This window comes from Chelon labrosus (assembly GCF_963514085.1).
Source record: "Chelon labrosus genome assembly, chromosome: 23".
In the NCBI taxonomy this organism is placed as follows: domain Eukaryota; kingdom Metazoa; phylum Chordata; class Actinopteri; order Mugiliformes; family Mugilidae; genus Chelon; species Chelon labrosus.
In genome coordinates this window covers 13347002-13366913 of record NC_140356.1, presented here as the reverse complement: position 1 = coordinate 13366913, position 19912 = coordinate 13347002, and the positions used below count along the sequence as shown (strand labels likewise).

Genomic DNA, 19912 nt, shown 5'->3' with positions numbered 1-19912 from the left:
ATTCTCTGCATGGTGGTTATGATCAAAGCGCAGGTTGTCAACCCCAGTCTGACAAAACCCAGTTACATGTTGGCTGCGTGCTGATGTGAAAATGGAACAAAAGAGCTGAAAGAGCCACTGATGAGAAATGACGGGATAAGTTAACTCTAAAATTCAGTTCTTTTAGGTGAAGTTAGAAGAATAAACTCTGAACTATTATGTATTAGGGTTTTCGAAAAAAGTTTGCCTTTTATTGCTTTTTAAAAGGAGGCGAGGTAACCTATGGCATCCACCTTATTCTTATGATAAAGGTTTTATAGTGGTGATGCTCATAGTAATTTCACAGTCATAGATGATTGCAGTGCCGCTGTTTAGCAGATTTGTTCATATTATGTATAAAACTGTTTAAAAGTGGTGCTCCCAGTGGTGAATTTAAACCAAATTTAAAATACTAAATCTCAAAGTATATTTCACAAATGAGTAAAATCTCAAACAGAAATAGAAATACAGTGATTATAAAGTGGACTGACACTCATGCACACACACAGAAAATCCGAAGGTAAGGCTGTAAACGGTTGGACGACGTTCAACAGAGGACAATGGTAAGATCAGATTTGATCCTGTTGGAGCCAAGATGCTACGATATCCAGAAATAATAACTTAAAGCAGTAGGTTAACTTGCAGAGCTGTAAGACCTGACCTTAACTAACAAAATTAGCAACTTGCAACCCGTCAAAAACGACATAAGACATGGATTTCTAAAGTCTCGTCGTGTCTTGTCTTCTTTCGCTTATCCGGGTCTGGGTCGCGGGGTCAGCAGCCTCAGCAGGGAAGTCCAGACAGCCCTCTCCACAGCCACTTCCACCAGCTCCTCTGGAGGAATCCCCCAGGCATTCCCAGGCCAGACAAGAGATATAATCCCTCCATCGTGTCCTAGGTTGGCCTCGGTCTCCTTCTGGTGGTACATGCCCGAAACACCTCTCCCGGGAGGCATGCAGGAGGCATCCTTACCAGACGCCCTAGCCACCTCAACTGACTCCTTTCAACGTAGAGGAGCAGCGGTTCTGCTCTGAGCTCCTCCCGTATGTCCGAACTCCTTACCCTATCTGTAAGGCTGAGCCTGGCCACCATGCGAAGGAAACTCATTTCGGCCGCTTGTATTCGCAATCTTACCCAAAGTTCATTACCATAGGTGAAGGCTGGAACGTAGATCGACTGGTGGATTGAGAGCTTCGCCTTTCGGCTTACCACGACAGAGCAGTTATGCGTCCGTATCACTGCAGATGCCGCTCCAATCCTCCTGTCCATCTCCCGCTCCATCCTACCCTCACTCATGAACAAGATCCCGAGATACTTGAACTCCTCCACTTGAGGCAGGACCTCTTCCCCGACCCGGAGTGGGCAATCCACCTTTTTCCAACTGAGGACCACGGCCTAGGGAGGTTGTTGGCCAAGAAATTCTGTCCATAGAAGTTATGAACAGAACCGGTGACAAAGGACAGCCCTGGCAGAGTCCAACCCTCACCGGGAACAGGTCTGACTTACTACCAGCTACACGGCCCAAACTCGCACTCCCTTGATACAGGGACTGAATGGCCCTTAGCAAGGGTCCATCCACCCCATACTCCCGGAGCACATCCCACAGGATTTCTAAAGTCTTGACTTGAAAACCTGAAGCCCCTTAAATACTGAGCCTCAGCCTTTTGGCAGATTTGGGACCCTTTTATTAAGCTGCTTATATTGAGTTGCGAAAGGTGGATGGAAGGAAAGAGATGGCAAGGAAATGAATTGGACACGAATGGCCTGAAAGAAACACCTACAGACTCGTTCTACAAATAGCAGTGGGAGTTGTCAGGCCATCCAGGGGAATTGGACGTGGAGATAAATCCAGACTTTCATTACATCCAGGAGGAGAGAGGGAGTGAGCTGCCATATTTATGTTGGGACTGGGAGTGGCTTAATTCACTGTGTTGTTGCAGGAGAGGATGAGGAGCAGAAAGGACAGATTCACAAACGACACAGAAAGGTTTAGAGGGAAAAAAAAGTCATGGGAAATGAAAATGAACACCAGTAACTCAGTATGGTGGTGGCGACAGCAGAAATACAAACACAGAACAAGATGTTGCAAGTGAGAAATTCCCCGGAGTGTTGAGGAACGACTTTGTGGCATGGAGAATAAAGACGAGTTCTGAGAGGATTATCAATACAGATTGTCTAAGAGATTATAGCCAAACAAACACAGAGCTGACAAGTGTGGGAGATGGAAATACATCAGCAATTTCCAGAATGATTTGGACAGAATATGATGAAAGGCAGACTGAGGTACTGAAATGGAAGATCGGCTGCAGTGATACACTGTCGGGTATGGGCGGATGGTGGCAAATTTGAAGAGACAACCAGTGAAAATGCTCTAAATGAAAGACACAAACATGGAAATGGTGAAGGATTTAAAGCTACTATTACTTTTTTTTTTTTTTAGACCAATAGCTGATCATAGTAAGGTCATAGTAAAACATCAAGGAACATCAACGTCATTCGGATCTGTATTTTAAAGCTCTTAAACTTGTATTGATTGGTTTTCTAAAATGTTTTGGCCACCTTTATGCAGTATATCAACTGTCACAGCGCCCCTCCCCCTGCTTTGATTTCTCGCTTGTTGACCACCTGATCTTCTCCACCCACCTGCCTCCATTAGTCCACCAGTATATATGTGTAGGCAAGTGGTTCACATCCATTCTTTGCCTTTCTGCCTGTGTTATCTCGGAGCTTTGCTAGCCAACACATCATTATCTTATGAAGTCCATTGCACTCCATGATAGGAATACATTTACACACCCAGCAGACACATATGACACAAGATTGGCATTCACTATTGAAATGCTTTCGTCCATCATGACTAAGATAAATAATCGCTCCCCTTTTACCCTTTTACCACTGTTTTGGTCTCCACCATCTCCTGAGCTAAATGTCCCCCTCCTTAGCTGCTGAAAGTGCCTACGTGTTCACAAGCTAGCTGCTAACTTTGACAGTTGTTTTGTGCTGGGCATGGCTGAAAATGATGCTGGTGACGGCAGTGGAAGAGAATCAGAAAAGTAAAATTATAAGCCATATAAGAAAAACGTTTTGCAGAAATTTGACCCGTTGTTGGTATGAGATTACGAATTACTGCAGCAATAAGTTTCTCCTTATCCCACAATCAATCTGGCCTAGAATTGTCTGGTCGGTATATGAAATAATGTGTGTATATACTGCATATAGATTAAATTATGTTTTGCTATATACTGTATCGATAAGGCAAATACAAAATCACAAAAAGGCAGCCCTCCATAAAACAAATGTGGCGAGATACTCTTCTAAAATCAGATATAGTTAAAGGCATTTACCCTGCAACACTACAATGCTGCTGTAAAACTCACTTCAGTTCACCTTCAACAACCTTGTGTGTGTGTTTGACGATCCATCAAACACACACAGACACTGACACATGCGCATATTTTCCTGTCGGTACAAGAAGTATACGAGTCAGGGTAAAAGCTGCCCTGTAAAGAGATAAAGAAACAAGACAGCGCATTTGGCATCTGATTAAACACATTATAAGTGAATTACACCAGGGTGGGAACTGATGCTGGGAAACACACACACACTCATTCATATACTCGACACAGCACAGACGGATAGCTAATGCAGCCAAACGCAGTAAGTGGCTCAGGGCTTGTGAAACAATCACACATGGTGCCACATATCAGATATAAACTACTGTATTATACCACACACACCGCCTCTATGTACAAAAGCAAATAAAGGATGACGAAGATTGTTTGTTGACCCTACTTTGATTTATATTTTTCATTTAGTAGCGCATTCAAATGCCGCCGTCTTTTCCATTTTGGCTCGTGACGCCTTCTGGGCTTACTCCAGCCGTCTACCTGCATGTGAGGTGTTGTGGAAACATCGGTAAATTGTATTTGCAGAAATTTACCTGGATTACGCTCTGCATGAGTCTCCGCATGCATCCGTCACACGCCGTACCACCCACCACCACCGCAAGTAAATTCTCAGCCTGCGAGAAACACTACGGTGAATTTCTGGTACAACACTGAAAAGGATGTCTCCATGCAGTCAATCACTGCTCCTCTTCCCCTGCCAGCTGTTTTTTTAATGTGTTCCTGTTCATCAAATGAGCATTAATGTTGTGTTTATCAAAGTATTTTGAGCTCCCAGGACGTTGATTGTGGCTTACTGAATTAATTGCCCTGTTGGGATAAGTAAATTTCTCTGAATCTGAATCTAAAATTTGTTATGGAGCATAACATACGCAGAGCCATACCGCCAAATTAAAGTAATGTAATGTAAGTGTAGACTAATGTGAATCCATCTTATGAAAATATCAATCTTTGTATTGGAAAAAAATATGTAAATAAGCATTAAAAAACCCAAATGCCATTTCTTTGAGTTAAATCAAAGGCTTGTACTAAGATACATTTTGTAGACACTTAGCTTAGCTTAGCATCAACAGTTTGCCTGGATTTGCCCATAAGTTGACAGAAAATGAGCTACCTACCGCAGGTTTCAGAGAATTGTATCAGAGGTTTTAAAAAATGACTAAAAATAAACAATCACAACGCTTGAATCCGGACCAAAAAGTTGCACATCGCAAGGGCTACAGCAAAAAGCCAGCTGGCACATACTGTATGTTCGACACCTGCGTGAAATGTAATAACCCTCCATACCAGCAGGTGGCAGTAGTCTGTATGCGTCATTCAAGACTAACAGTGGTGCAGGACACATGGCAAAAACTAGGAGCACAGGCATTCAAGCGATGACCCAACACCAGCAAACGGCCCAACACCGGCTAAATGTGTCCTTTAACACTTTTATTTCGCTGCGCTTCAAGGATGGCAAGCGACTATGTGCCTTGGCACCAAACATAAACGCAGGTTATTTTAAAGCATCTCAGCAAACACCAAACGCCGTCTATTTTCCCGCAGAAGACAGTCTCCAGATTACGCACTCAAACCTGCAGTGTGAAGTTATTTATTTCTCTCTTCCTGCAGGGTTTATTTGTCACCAGCACTTGGCGCCACGAGAGGAAAAAAATGGAGCGAGGAAGAGCCGTTTGTTACAACAATGGAGCCGAGGCGGGAGAAGCACGGTCGGGCATCGGGGGCGCTATTCGCTCTGCGGCACGTTCTCCATTATCTTTCGCCGTCGTAAGAAACACACACATGCACAAGGTCACACACCTCGAATAGGTCTCCCCTCATCGGTGAAATTGCTTTCAAGGGAACGGTTAAAAAAAAAAAAAGTTTCACTCCGTTCATTGTATGGCAAAATAAAATAATAAAAAAAAAAGTAAAGAAGAGTTGGCATAGTGTTTCTATTGACTCTACGGAAAGCGGTGAGATGCTATCCCGTCGCTGGGCCGATAAGAACAGGGGAAAATTCAATTACATCTCGGTGAAATGTGAAAGGTTTTTCTTCCAGAGAGAGAGAGTGCGTCTATCCGTGTGTGGGCCTTCAGCGTTTAATCTTTTCTCCGACATTGGTCCCCTTTGGAGGTGAGGTGTGCTGTTAGAGACTGTTAGTATGTCTACGCCAAAAGGGGCTTAGCGGGCTCCCACGGGAGCAAACTAATGGTGCGTTCTATGGTTACCAAGCTGCAACGGTGGTGCAACAACAGGTCTGACCAACATTGTCCTTTACATTGAAGGAGAAATTTAAGTTTCCGTGAGAAGAATCTAAATCAGCTCCCTGAACTCCTAAAGGGGAACTACTGTTTTTTACAACCTGGACCTTACTTCTGGCATAAAATACTATCGTTTAATCACCCATATAACTTTTGTGTAATTTGTAGTCCTTCGGGAGATATTTAGATCTGCGTATATCCGTATAGTGGGAGTGACTGGGGCACCGAAACCTCAGCCTCTAAATAACGCATTATCTGCCGTGAGACTCGTTCATTTCACCAGTATTTTGTTAATTATGTGCTACTGCTGAATGGCTGGATATTTTTCCGATTCTGAGGTTGTGGACGAACCATAGCAGTAGCAAATTACAGGTAAACAAGCCGACCATCGCGGGTGCGCGCGGCGCTCAGAGATGACATCATCCAGGTCAGAAGACATCATCCGATGACAACAGGTAACTCCGGACTCAACTGGGAATAGCACTAGCGTATCCTAACAAAATATTGGTGAAATGAACGAGTTTCGCGGCAGACAATGCGTCAGTTAGAGGCTGCGTTTCGGTGCCCCAGTCACTCCCACTATATGGATATACGCTGATCTAATTATCTCCCAAAGGAATACAAAGTACACAAAAGTTTTATGGGTGAGTAAATGATCGTTTTTTATGCCAGAAATAAGGTCCAGGTTGTAAAAAACAGTAGTTCCCCTTTAAGGCTTCTACATGCTGATCGTTTCTTGATGTGTCAAGACGCTTTGGACGGAGGCCGCTGGCTCGCACGTTGTTTTTTAACGTCTATTATTCTGACCACCTCTTCAAAACACAGCTCGAAACTGACAGAGCGTGACAAAGCCTGACGTGCATCCTGCAAAGATGACTCAACCACACCTCCTTCCCATCAAAAAATAAAAAATAAAATAAAAGTAAAAACATAAAATGAAACCCACAGCTGAAGTCATGGTAACGGCTGCACTGTGCACAAAGGCATGACAGAGTATGTAGGGATGCTCTCCTCCCCCTCTGTCTTTCATTCTCTTTCATCAGCACTCGATTGTCTGACGGTGGGTCATTTGTTATTAAGTACTAAACAAAGACAAGAGCCATTTTTTATATCCTTCCCACAGAAGTCTTGAACAGATAATTAAACAGAAAAACGCCACGTTCAAAGAGCGTCTCTTTCACCGGATGGAAACAAGTATCTGTGTTAATAAATCTCACTTGTCCCTCCATCTCTCTTCTTTACCCTCCAAGCTTCTAAGCCACTCTCCGCCCTCTCTCCCCTTCACTCTCATCCTCGTCGTCCCCATCTCCCATTATGGCGAGCGAGGCGACAGCAGGTAGCCTCGTCAGCAGTTTTCCACGTCCTCCTCCTCCTCCGCTGCTTCCTCCTCTCCTTTCATTTCCATGTTGATCTACCGTCACGAGGCTGTCGGCGGACTGTCGGGGACAAGGACTCTGCCTGGTGATGTACGCTGAACCTGACAGTGTCATCCGCTCAGGGGACACCTAATGTCCCTTCACAGGCAACAGCAGGGAACAACCTGTACCCCATTACATTATGGTGGATACTTCATTCGGTGTGTGTGTGTATAAATGTCCTATTTTATTTTTTTTTCCATTCCATTGGTGAAGAGCGTGCAAAGTCCAGTCTGTATAAAAACCAGACCATAAAAATAAGAAACTGATGTAACTGGCTTCTGGATCTGGCTTTAGATTTTAGTGTGCTGATATGAGAGCAGCATCAGTAAATGCAGTTGTGTAGTTGCTTTAAACTATTTTCCGATAATCTACAACAAGGTGTTTCCATATCATCCAAGAATCTCTAGCATTAAAACATACACCGATAAGGTAGAACATTATGACCACCATCCTAATATTGTGTAGGTCTCCCTTGTGCCTCCAAAACAGTTCTGACTCATCAGAGAATGGATGTAGGCCTTCTGAGGATGTCCTGGGTTGGCTATGGGTTGAGGGGAGGGGCCTCTGTGGATCATCCCACACATACTTGATCAGTTTGGGATCTAGTGAATTTGGAGGCCAGGTCAACAGCACAAGGTGTTGACCTGGCCTCCAAATTCACTAGATTCATGTTTTTTTTTAGTTGTGTGTGTCTGTGTCAGGCTGCATCCTGCTGGGGATGGCTGCTGCCATCAAGGAGTGTCATTGCTATGGGGGATGGGGGTGCCTGGTCTGGTCTAGGTGGGTGGTACATGTCTAAGTAACATCCACACCAATGAATGAATGCCAGGTCCAAACGTTCCCATCAGAACATTGAATTGTCACAAGATGGTCAACGTTATTTACTTCTCCTGTCAGTGGTCATAATGTTATGCCTGATTAGTGTACTACCAGCTGCTATTTAGGATCAACTGGATTGAAGTAGACCATCAGATTTGAAAAACCCTCTTTCAGCTCTTGACGAATCATAATAAAACCCGTCAAACTCAGTGTACCATAACTAATTACAGGAGCATGACCCTGTCGGAGACAAGTAGGGGCCAGTATGCGTCAGGAATCAGATACAAGCGAGTCCGACTTTGAGGCACATTGATCACGCAACCACAGATCCAAAGTCGATACTCACTGCGGTCGACAAAAAGCGGTCTTTGCAAGTAACTCTCTCATTCTACTCAGCTAATGGGCAAAGACTTTGAAACTCTGATCGTTAAAGTTTTCGAAACAGGTCCAGCCTTGCGTGTTTTCTTACGTCTCAGTGCCACCACACGTGCAACAGTGCAGACACTAAAGCTACAGAGATCAGCAGTCAATGTGCATTTCATTAGCATTAGCATCTCATTCTACTGTAATTGACGTGGTGTGCTAGTTTATTTAGAGGCATGTCGGAGCTCACAGAATTCGTGACGGAATCCTCACGGCCACGTCAGCGTGGAGTAAGTGATCGGCACGCGATAAAGATGTGAATCATCTGTGCTTAAAAGGTCAAATCGAGACCGTTTCGGGATCCTTTGACATCTGCCATGCTCTGCGGAATGACGCAGCTTGTTAATTCTTCCCTCTGTCTGATCCCGCATGAGATTTACAGCTCACACTCTGTCCTCTCTGCAACCTCTGGAGCTAATGGGTAGGACAGCAGCTGACGGCACCAGATGCCTGCTTTTTTGTAGGGGGGCGGCGGGGGCGTTTTGCTCTTTTTTTTTTCTTCTCTTTTCTGTACACAGTAACTCAAAGTGATGACGTGAACCGTGTGGCTGCGATGATGGCGAATGGACTCAAATTTTACAACTGCGGCCATTAACTTTTTTTACGGTTTAACAGGAAGAGCCAGAGACGGAGGGTGAGAGCGTGGGCAGACGTCCAGAAGTAAAAAGGTCAGGACAAAATGTGCAGCGAGCATGTGGACGGACAGATGTCTCCGGCTGCCGGAACCTCTGCTACTCATTAGCACCCCCTGCTGCCCAGAGAGGAAACACGGTGTCCGTTTATAGAGCAGCAGGCAATTTAGGTTGAGGGACGGCCACACGCAGAGAACATCCCTGGACAAAACACACTCTGTCTTTTTACTTGGCTCACGCTCTCTTGCGCGTACACAAACACTCATCTACACACAGGGGGAATTTATCAGAGCTCAGTCAGGCAGGAGTTGAGCTATTGACCAGTCTGCAGAATGGGACTATGGGTATTCTGGGACCCTTGAGATGATGGAGACTAATAAGATGGCAGACCATTAAAGACAGACAAATGAACAAAAGAAGGAAAGGGAGAGCATTAGTGCTACCACGTCACATATCAGTGAGCTTGCAGGTGTGTGTGTGAGGGGACAGCGAGATGGCAAGAGGTCCACAAGCCTATACATCACAAAGCTCTGCCGCTTTACGCAAAATCTTATTACGGGAAATCATACGAGCGGGTTGTAGCCGGAATACGACATTCATCTGAGCTGCGAGGAAATCAAAAGATCTGTATTCATGCAGAGAACAAAGCGATCGTGAATAGAAATTGGGCTCGTAATGATCGCCTCGTTCTCCCCTGAAAGATGGAAAACACTAAGGAAAAAATGTGCCGTTATTGTTTTATTTCTCGCGGCGACTCCGCCAGCAGCGGAGAGTGGCTATCACTGCATAATAAGCCATCCTGCGGCTCATCTCAGCGGATGTTATGGCAGCAGCTGCGCCTTCGGGGGCAAGCGGGGCCGGTCCTTGAAATGACCAGAAACTATTGTTAAACATGATCAGAAACCCAAGCAGTCAGAAAACTACTCACATTAGGCCTTCCACTGTATATTTTCAGTCTAATTCCTGCAACACAACTTGACTGACATACTAATGCTATACATATTGCCATATACAGGCTATATATTTCACTGTTGTAGCTGTTTGAGATTCTTTTCACTACTGTTTGCACTTAATTCCTGTTAGTCCTACAGAGGACAACTCATGGACATCTGAGCAAAATCTCCAGGGCCACAAAAAACGGACAATGCAGAAGTACCACAATTGGCCACAGGGGGCGAACTTCAATTGATGGTCAACCCCCATAGACAGTATAAAGAGCGAAGCCAAAGCAAGTAGAGCTCCCCCTGGTGGCTGGCTGCAGTATAGGTCATAAGCTCCACCTCCTCCATGTTAGTGGGTGGGACTTGGGCCGAACTAAAACACTAAAGTACAGGTCAAATAATTTTTTTTCAATGATTGTTTCTGTCATTTTACGTAGTTAATATAACGTTGATGAATGTTCAAGCGTCAATTTTTTGGATAAGTTTCGCGCCACCAGTTGCCACAAGATGGCGCTGCCCACATCCCCGGGAAAATAGCGTCAGTTTGGCCGATGCAAGGAAGTGGGGACACATTGTTCATATTTAAATACAGTCTAAGGTCAACCCCCATAGACCTAAATGTTAAAATGCCCAACTTTACACCAGAAACACAATTACAACCCGCTACAAATCTCTATAGCTAACTTTTTTCAGTAACTATCACTGTACAGGGCGAATTTTAAATAACCCATTCAATTATAGAGATCCTTTGAATATTATGAATAATTTAGACCTGTTGCTGCTTTAAATAAGAGGTGCGTGGCCTCGCAGGTTGCTAGCTAGAAGTAGCCATGTTAAAATGCCCAACTTTATCACAACCTAACAGGTTTTATGGCCTGGTGTGTCTTGGTTGCCTGTATACAGGAAGTGAATTCTTAATTTGCTCATTCATTTAAAAATGATATCAAGATGTAGGGTTATGCATGCTTAAGGGCACTGTTGCTAAATGTCTGCCTGTGAGTCAGCCTTGCTCATCAGCTCCAAATTTCTGAATTAGCTCAAAGCTGGCAGAGTCAGGGACTGCCAAGATGGCGACCTCCCAGAGCTACCCATGTTGAGCTTCAAAACTGCTCTTAGTGAATCCTGTGTGATACATGAAACAAGTTGCTTCAGAAGGATGCACATGATAAAGATGTGAATAATTTGTGTTTAATATGTTTATCAGACGTTTTTTTTTTTCCTTTTTTTTTCCTTATATCAAATAAATACGGTGGAGTAGTAACCTACAACGATAATTTCTCCCAGGTAAAAACTTATGACGATTATTCTGTTATTTCTTTGTCTTAAGAAATATTTTCCAGAACTATAAAAGACATTATACAACAGTTTTGTATGTGTACTCCTTATGACTCATGAAATGATTTTCATATCTTTTGGAGTACTCTTTTAAAAATTGCTAATCTATGACATTACTCTCAAGATTCTGCCTTTCCCCGCAGTTCACACGTGTCAAAGCAGATCTAAGGACCAGGCCGTGACATTTATACAGCTGCTGAAACTTAAAAGACGGCTGAGAAGCGCAGGCATTTTGAAAAGCCCATCCGCGCAGCAGATGCCGGCGCGCACGAGGAGACGCTGCAGCGACTTCATCAAAACGTTGCGCTTTTATTAAATCTCCTCTGCAATGAAAGCCCGCGCTTGCTTCACAGCGCCGAGATAAGCTGCAGAACGAAGAGAGGAGAGGAGGAGATGCTCTCAGATCAGAGCGCTCAGCACTCGCCGCCGTAGCACTGCTCCTCTGAAGACGGCGGTGGCATGACGCCGCGCAGAAATGCAGCTGAAAAATCATGAAAAGTGCCGCGGTCTTCTTCGTGTACACTTTGTCTCCTCGGGCATTAAAAGAAACAAACCGATGCATGACGTCTCACGCAGCTGCACGAGCAGATCTGGTGTCACTGTTCTGTGCTAGCACAAGCCTTAGGGCGGAAATAAATTAGTCAGAGCATCACTTAAATTAGAAATTACTCCAAGCACTTGCACTCTTTAAAGCTCCTTTCATTCATTCACAATGCTGTTTCAATTTTTGAGTGAATTTAAGCTAGTCGAGTCCCAGAGGATGTGTTTAAAGAGGACTAAGCTAAAACAAAACCAACAGCTGAATGGATGGACCCCCAAGGATAACGCCACCGACAGTGCTCTTCCGCTTGGCTAAGAGGCAAACCCTTTGAGCCAATGGGAAGACGACAGCGAAAAAGACAGGGAAATGGAAACGTCGAGAGAGGGAGATTTAATCCCGGCGGTATCTGGATGCTACGCCGTGTGTTTCTGCTGCGCCCTGTGTTCCCATGACGACAGAACAGCCAGTCGACAAGGTCACTCTCTCCAGCTGAGGCAGCGGCCGCGGCGTGCGACGCTCGAGAGAGAGGCAGAGACGGAGCGAGGCGCGGACAAATATTAAATTATGGCGCGAGGACGTGAAGGAATCCGCGGTCGAGGAGGCCACTTGTGAAATTTAATTTGCAGCTGCACAGGTGAGACTAAAGCCGGGTGTCCGCTGGTGTGAGGACAAAAAGCAGGGGTGGTCTCACACTTTAACGCACGTGTGTCAAGACTTAAAGAAAAACACCTCCAGGCGTACTTTCCTAACGTGACCCTGAACGTCCTCCAAAGGATCGGATCAATCATCCCATCACTTCATCCGTCTGCCTCGATGCATCACGGTCCCTGCAGTCCAGACAGGATCTGTGCCGGTTTCAACCCCAAGTGCCAACGTATTTCCAGCTGTGTCCTTACTCACCTCACCTTTCCATTTGGCAGCCACAACTCCACTAATTAGTGCAGTTTATGATTAATTCTACAGATTAATTACAAAAAAAAACTGGTGTCTTGGCGAGACGACACAGCTGTCTACCTGTGCCACGGTCAGAGGTGAATTAATTTACTGCAGGAACATCATAACTCTCCCCGCTGCAACCTTCCAAGGTGTCGCCTCGCCATTCGTCTTTTTTTCAAGGGCGCTTTTGAGAGCGCAGATAAAAATTACGACTCTTAAATCGGATCAACGGTCCAAATGTGTTGTCCTTCTTTTTATATTTCTCTAAAGTCATATGCTCCCCCTTTCCCCTCCTCCACTTTAGCGGCCTTTATAGCCCATCATAAAACGCAGGGACGCAAACTGCAACTAAACTGGCACTTTAAAAGAGCAGATGACCACTAATTTACCGTAATTGCAAAGGTTCAATTTTAGCTACAAAACCCACTTTTAACTTTTGGATGGGCTTATGCTCAAGAAACAATCCATGACCCTCAGGATGAACTTCATAAATTCATTTTAATGCGCTCGCCAAGATGAAACTTCAGGAAGCGCTCTCCTCTGTGACGAGGCTAATGGCAGATTGTGCGAGCTAATTAGCGAAGGATACCTCATTAAGGTGTTGGTGTAGAACGCGTTTGCAGTGAAGGGGCTTTAGACGGTGAGCACACCGTGTCGAGTCTTTCCGACTCGTGCCAAAAATGTGTGCTGTCATCTGCCAAAGGCTGACTGGTCAGTTTATTTTTAACCCCCTCTCAAAATAAAAAGTGTGTGTTTATACTGTCCTATTAGCTCCATTATTACTGGCCCGGGATGACTCAGCTGACATGTGACATTAGTTTTGAAGAAGAAGACATATTGTAAAATATAGAAGCTGAGACCGGCTGTGATTGCGTTTGTTAGAAATGTCATTATCTCAAAAATCACAAGTTAATTATCTGGAGATAACGAAGCTGGTTTTCTCCACGATAACAAGTTGATTTATCTTGAGAAAACAAAAGGCAGATTTCTTGAGATAATGAGATCATTTATCAGGAGAGAAAAAAAAATGAGATTACGGGATAATTAGGGAGAACCGGTGTCTGGTTCATTTGATCACGTCCAATTTCAGCCTTCACTGTCTTCGCTGTCTTGACTGCGGGGTCGAATCCATAAGTGAACAGTTGGGATAGAAGTTATTTTCATTGAAAGATCGCCGTCTTCTATCTAATTTTCACGCTTTGCAAATTCATGCTGTGGGCCAGATTAGACCCCCTTGCGGGCTGTTTTTGGCCCGCGGGCCATATGTTTGACACCTGTGCCTTTACCAAACTAAACTGCGACTGAAAATGGGGGGAATCTGTTAGTTTTTCTCGTGATGACACAATAATTAACTCATGATCTCAAGTATCTCTGCCTGAGTGCGTCTAACCTGTCTGTTCATGACAACTCCATGTCCTGGATTAGCATACTCGACCGACTTCCTGGTTCACCCCCTGACCTGCCTCCAACTTTCACTCATTCGCCCAATGTCCGGAGTGTCAGCAGCCACCAATCGGACCGCTGCCATGATAAGAACACCTGCTTAAAAGCCTCGTTCACCAGCTATTCAAGGCAGCTGTGGCACCTTGGTGTCCGTTTGTCTTTGGGAATCTGATAGTTAGCAGTGTTTGGACGAGAGCTTTTGTGCACATTTGTTTGTTCTTTTCATACCCCCGTAATTTTTCCTCTAGATACACAAGGGTTTAGGGGTGCTTCTCCCTCTCGTCTGGTTCAGTTTTAAGAGCTTAGATAGGAAACTTGGTTTTTGTTTCAGCTTTAGAGCAGACTTAAACACCTATTTGAAGAGCCTAGACCTTTAAAACTATTTCAAACATGGCCCTTAAAAGCATACATGTATCATTCTGTGTCTGCCTTGAGTTCAGCGAAGCTGCAAGTACGAAAACTCAGCTGCAAGTTGTTTTATGGAAATCGGGATGTACTGCAACACGTATGTGCACTACAAGTCTTAGATTAACGACGGTGTCTTGTTCTTTTCTCCAACGTCTGTGAAGCCATTGCAGAAATGTGCTCCTATTTATAGAATGCATACTGTATTGTTGTCGCCAATCAGGTGCGTTTCTTTGTGATCGAAAGCATCTAAAGACGAACTGGCACTCATAAATATTCTCCCTTACATCTTGTAGGCTGCAGGTTTTCTGTAGGGGAAGCTGATTATTCACTGCCAGGGTTTTACTCCGCTCATCATCCCCACCCCACCCTTCCTTCGAGCGGCACGAGTTTTTAAAATTGCAGAAGCCAACCGCTTGCCAAGGCTAAATCTGCAAATCTACACACCGCTCCTGCTGTTCCTCCTCTAAAGGCCTTGTCAGCCCAGGAAGCGGCAGAGCGAAACCGATCTGCAAGTCTATTTTTTTTTTTTTTTTTTTTTTTAAAGCGTTTTTGCTCAGGAAGCACGGTGACTTTTCGGAACGCCGTGACTTTAGAACTCGGTGTGCAAAATTTGTGTGAATCTCCGCGGGCTCCGTTGGAACGACGGTGTGATATTTCAATCGTTTTTATTTTTCCGGTGAAGTACAATAAAGGCTGCCACCTGGATTCACCTTGTCGCCATGCTTCATTAGGAATTAGCAGGAATTAATATTTAGTATTTTCAGTCTGTTGTTTGTATGGAGTCTGGCCGTGTGCCTTTTCTCCGGGGCCTTTCTGCTGCGTCGTGCTCTACGCATGCCAGATATTGCACCGCTCACTATCCAAGTTCCAAGCGACAACTGTAATCAACCCTGGTCTGCAATTTATCAGCTATTTATTTTAGCGAGATGTGAAAGTAGCTGCCCTCTCGCTGATATCCTGGTAGTAACACCTCTCAGCTAACGAGCTGCCAATATATCTCATATACACTGTACGTCGGTTGTTTGCTGATAAAACAACACTGCGGTTCACAGCGTCTGCAAAAGAAAAGAAGAAAGAGATGGACTTCTAAAGCAGGAGTGCGCAGCGTTCGAGACTCCCTGAAAAATGAGTTGGATGCGATCCCAAACTCTCAAGATAACTTCACACAGTGGCATCAATAGTGTGGACGTAAATTTGCGCACTGGAAGTGTTACCGAGCTGATTTAGTGGCCCTTGCAATGTGCTGCAATTCAAATCAAGCTACAGGCTTAAATCTCCATCAATTGCACTGACTGCACGAAAAGCTGGACAGAAGGCTTTTGCATACACACACACACAAAAAAAACAACAGTATTTTAGAGGTAATAATTCTACTTGCAGCTCCTCCACCAGGCGTCTTCCTGAGAGTCATTATTTACAGTTGTGCCTTTTTTCTCTGCGCTGGAATAACATTTTCCTTCCATTTATTAGGTTTCTGGGGCTCTGTGTGTTGACCGCAGCACTTCTCAGTTCTGCTGCAGAGCAGAAAGTTAAACCTACGGTCCCCTATGGAAGTGCGAAAGTAACGGCCAGATCTCTGAGAGTGCGAGTTGAGCACAGTGCAGCAGAAGATGGCTCGCGGCTGCTAATTGAACGGCTGCGGCCATCCCGCACAATCAGCGCCTTCCGCGGGTGATTATAGATCTGGCTAGGTGACCCCGGCTGCAAATCTCCTATGCTCTCCGGAAACCCTGTCAAAAGTGACCACGCCGTGGCGATGTGTTTCCAGCCTCCTTGGGGTCCTCATTATATGTGACAGTAAAATCCTTGCTGCTCTTTTCGGTTTGCAACTTCCCACTTTCTGCTCATTTAAATGGTCCCACATACGCCGCGATATTAATCCCTGCCCGCTTCCTGCTTCCTAATCGGATAAAACCCCCCAGGTGTGGACACGTACAAATCAAGAGCTTCAAATGAGGACGCTGGGTTGTTGTTGCTTTCTGAGCTGACCCCTGCGTCACAGGGGCTGGAATTACTCTCAGCAGAAAGAACAGCGCAAATGAAATATCAATGACTGCACTCTGTCAGGTTCGGTGAGTGAAACAAGGCTTCCTTCCATTCTGCAGTGCGGGCAGAGCTTAAAGATGCTTCTTTTTTTGGTACGTTAATGAGGCCTTGTTTTTGTGTGGAAGCACTCAATCATGAACGACGACAGAATCCACTCTCTCGCTTGTTTGCAGGGTTCGCTGGTTGCGTTCCCTCTCGGGGTCATAACTCGGTCAAATCTGTGTAATGTCACACATATTTTTAGTGCAATGCATGCTTTCTGAGGATAATATAATCTGTGATGCCCACCAATCAGGTAGAACATTATGACCACCTTCCTAATATTGTGTAGGTCTCCCTTGTGCCTCCAAAACAGTTGTGACTCATCAGAGAATGGACATGGGCCTTCCCCCTGGAAACAGGATGTTGTTAGTGGGGGTCTTTGGGTCCAGAAATTTACCAAAATACACAAATAGCTAAACAAATAAAGCTCAACTTGCCCACAGTTTAACTCACTGAATCCACTACATGTCCTATTTTTTCCAAAGAATTTTTGGAAATTTTACAAGCAAAATTTTATGATTATCCCCTGATAGAAGTTGCAGAAATCATTAATTTAAGTTTGTTCCTATTAAAATGACAAATTATGCACTTATATAAATGTATTAAAAATAATAACATGCGTCAAACCTGTGGTTAAAAAGTTGTAAATAAGGAAAAATAAACGTAAAAAATCCCAGGGGTCAGTAAACGTGGCATGACACGCCCCACTCTATATGGCCAGTCTATCATTATGGATCTCCCTGCTGATCATCTGCTGCACAGTGGTGGTGTGTGTTTTCCTGCAGTATGTAGATCACCTGTTGTATGCCATGTGCACCGTAGTGACACACCGGCACATGTGCATAAACACACACACACACACACACACACACTCTCACGGATAGACAGGGAGCTATGTTCTGATCACTGCCAAGCCAAAGCATGCAAACATGATAAGAACTTTTTTTTTTTTTTTCACATGGACACAGATGCATTACATGTGTCAACAAGAAGGCTCGCCGGTTTCCCTACACATCAATGCATTATGGCTGGTCGTACACACATAGTTAAAAGTTCAGTTACACATGGTTGTATCCTTTCAAACGTGACCACAGTGGAGAGACAAGCCCGAATGAAGTGAGCATGGATGACGGATGGATGCGATGGGGCGTGGGTGCCGTGTGGAGTTGTGCCGCTGCGGTGTGGTGATGCCACGTGAGGAAAACGATCAACAAATCACTGACAACAATGCGGAAGTACAGAAACAACAGAGTACAGCTTCTAAAAAAAATAAAATAAAAAAAATAGAGATCAAAACGAGAAGGAAAAGAAAGGACAAAACCACAAGCTGCTTTTTTTTTATCTCGCCCCCAGAGAGTCCTGCTTTGAAGTGGTTTGCTTCAGAGATTGACAGGTTGCTTTTTTTTTTTTTTTTAAGGAGTCAGAGGAGTTGACAAGTTAGCAAGTAAGACCTTCTGTTGTGCACTTTGTGTTGTACCTGTAGCTAATGGTCCCTAAGCACAAAGCAATCACAAAACACGCCGCCTTCCATCAAGCAAAGTTCACGCTGCTGAACTCCGATCGATTCTTGTCTTATTTTTTATTTTTCTTGTCCGCCTTTCCAATTTCCCCCCGAGCTTTCCTCTTACGACAGTCACTCTCGGGTATTTTTAAACCGCCGCCTATAGATGCTCTGTACTTAATAAAGGCGTGCACCGACGTTTGTGACAACAGACTCTGTAGGAGACGTGGGTTTTGAGCTAGTCGCCAGGTGTCTGACTGATAAATGGCTTTCTGTTCTGAACAAAGCTAGAAAATCTTCCGCTTCTTCGACCCATCTGGCAGGTTTCGTACCACACAATCCTCTGCGGCGTTTAAACTTGCGTAGGTGCTTCTTGGTCCCTCAGCCGTCTGCCACTTATTGTCCCCGGCGCTGCGGGGGCCCACCGTTTGCCATCAATACCCTTATCTGCTATTTTCCGCCAACCTCAGACAATGCAGCAAAACGTCGAGTCCACAACAAACAAACCATTTTGTTTGCAGATGGCTTAATTGCTATTGATGCGCCTTGGCTAGATGAATGCCGTAATTTTCAGTGAAACCCCAGTGGCAGGATTCAGATATAAAAAGCAGGAGGCAAACAACAATGTTGTGCTGTCAATTCTCCTCAAAGGGGAAAGATAACACCCCCAGAGCCATTAATTATCTAATTCTATATTTTGTAGATTCTCCATTCATTGCTGAATACCAATCATTTTCTCCGCTGAAGCTACCTGGCCAGCTAATAGTCAAAGAAAAGTTCAGCGATTGAATCAGATAATTATTGTTCTATTTTTCGTACTTTTCATACGGCGGTTTAGGCTTCTGCATCAATTTGACGCCCTATCACCGTAGCTGACATGCACCTCCCCAGAAATCTAACTACAGACCGCAAGAGCTGTGATTGGTCCACTTGGTAGCAGCTTATTTCTGCTTTTATATCTGCTTCTCTGCTTCTCTATCTCTGCAATTTTCTAATTGATTGTTTTGGATCAATAAAGATGGAACACATTGAGGAAAGGTTAACTGAGGAGGTTCGGAGATAGAAACATTTGTATTACTCGAGTTCGGCGACATTTCCGTAAAAGTTTTGGTCGCCATTGTTGAAAGTGAAGCAGGAAGTAGAAGGAAAAATTAACCCCACTGGTGGTGGTGTTTTTACAGAGCAGGCCAGACTGACGAGCGCATAAGTATCGCATCGGCGTAGGTTACGCGCGTAGGCTATGGCGTCTATGTCCCACAGTACCCTAAATAAGCCTTTGCAACAGTTGGCCAGGAAATTGGCACTCACATATCACTATGTGCTAATCTGACACAGAAAAATGACAGCGTCATTGCTGCGCATCGCCTGCCAAGCCCAAAGGAATATCTTCCCCAGTTGTTCAAAACTTGACCACAGTCCATGAAATGGGATCTTGACGTTACTGACTTGGGTTTTATTACTGTGTTCCACTGGCAAGCACAGCGCTAACACAAATCAGTGTATCCAAGATTCACTCAGGAAACAATCTCAACCTGAATAAAAACCCAAAACCCAAGCTGTTGTCACAAAGGACTATTAAAACCATGTGGAGTGACTCCCTCTCTAGTTTAAGATGTTAAGACTACTTTTGGTTGGGGGAGGGGTAACATTTTAGTTTGTCCCTCAAATAACCTGAAGCATTTCCAACCACTTCAACTTAGATACCACTGCTGGGGCAGTTGTGTTGACTACTGCTGTAGCTACTGCAACTCTGCTGTTAACA

The 19912-nt window shown here is 44.5% G+C and overlaps 1 protein-coding gene across 1 annotated transcript in view; it reads right to left on the bottom strand.

The window, feature by feature from the left end:
- iqsec3a (IQ motif and Sec7 domain ArfGEF 3a) overlaps positions 1–19912 on the bottom strand; it is a gene marked incomplete at its 5' end in the record, with an annotated part of 100712 nt that overhangs the window by 59716 nt on the left and 21084 nt on the right. The window lies entirely within an intron of this gene.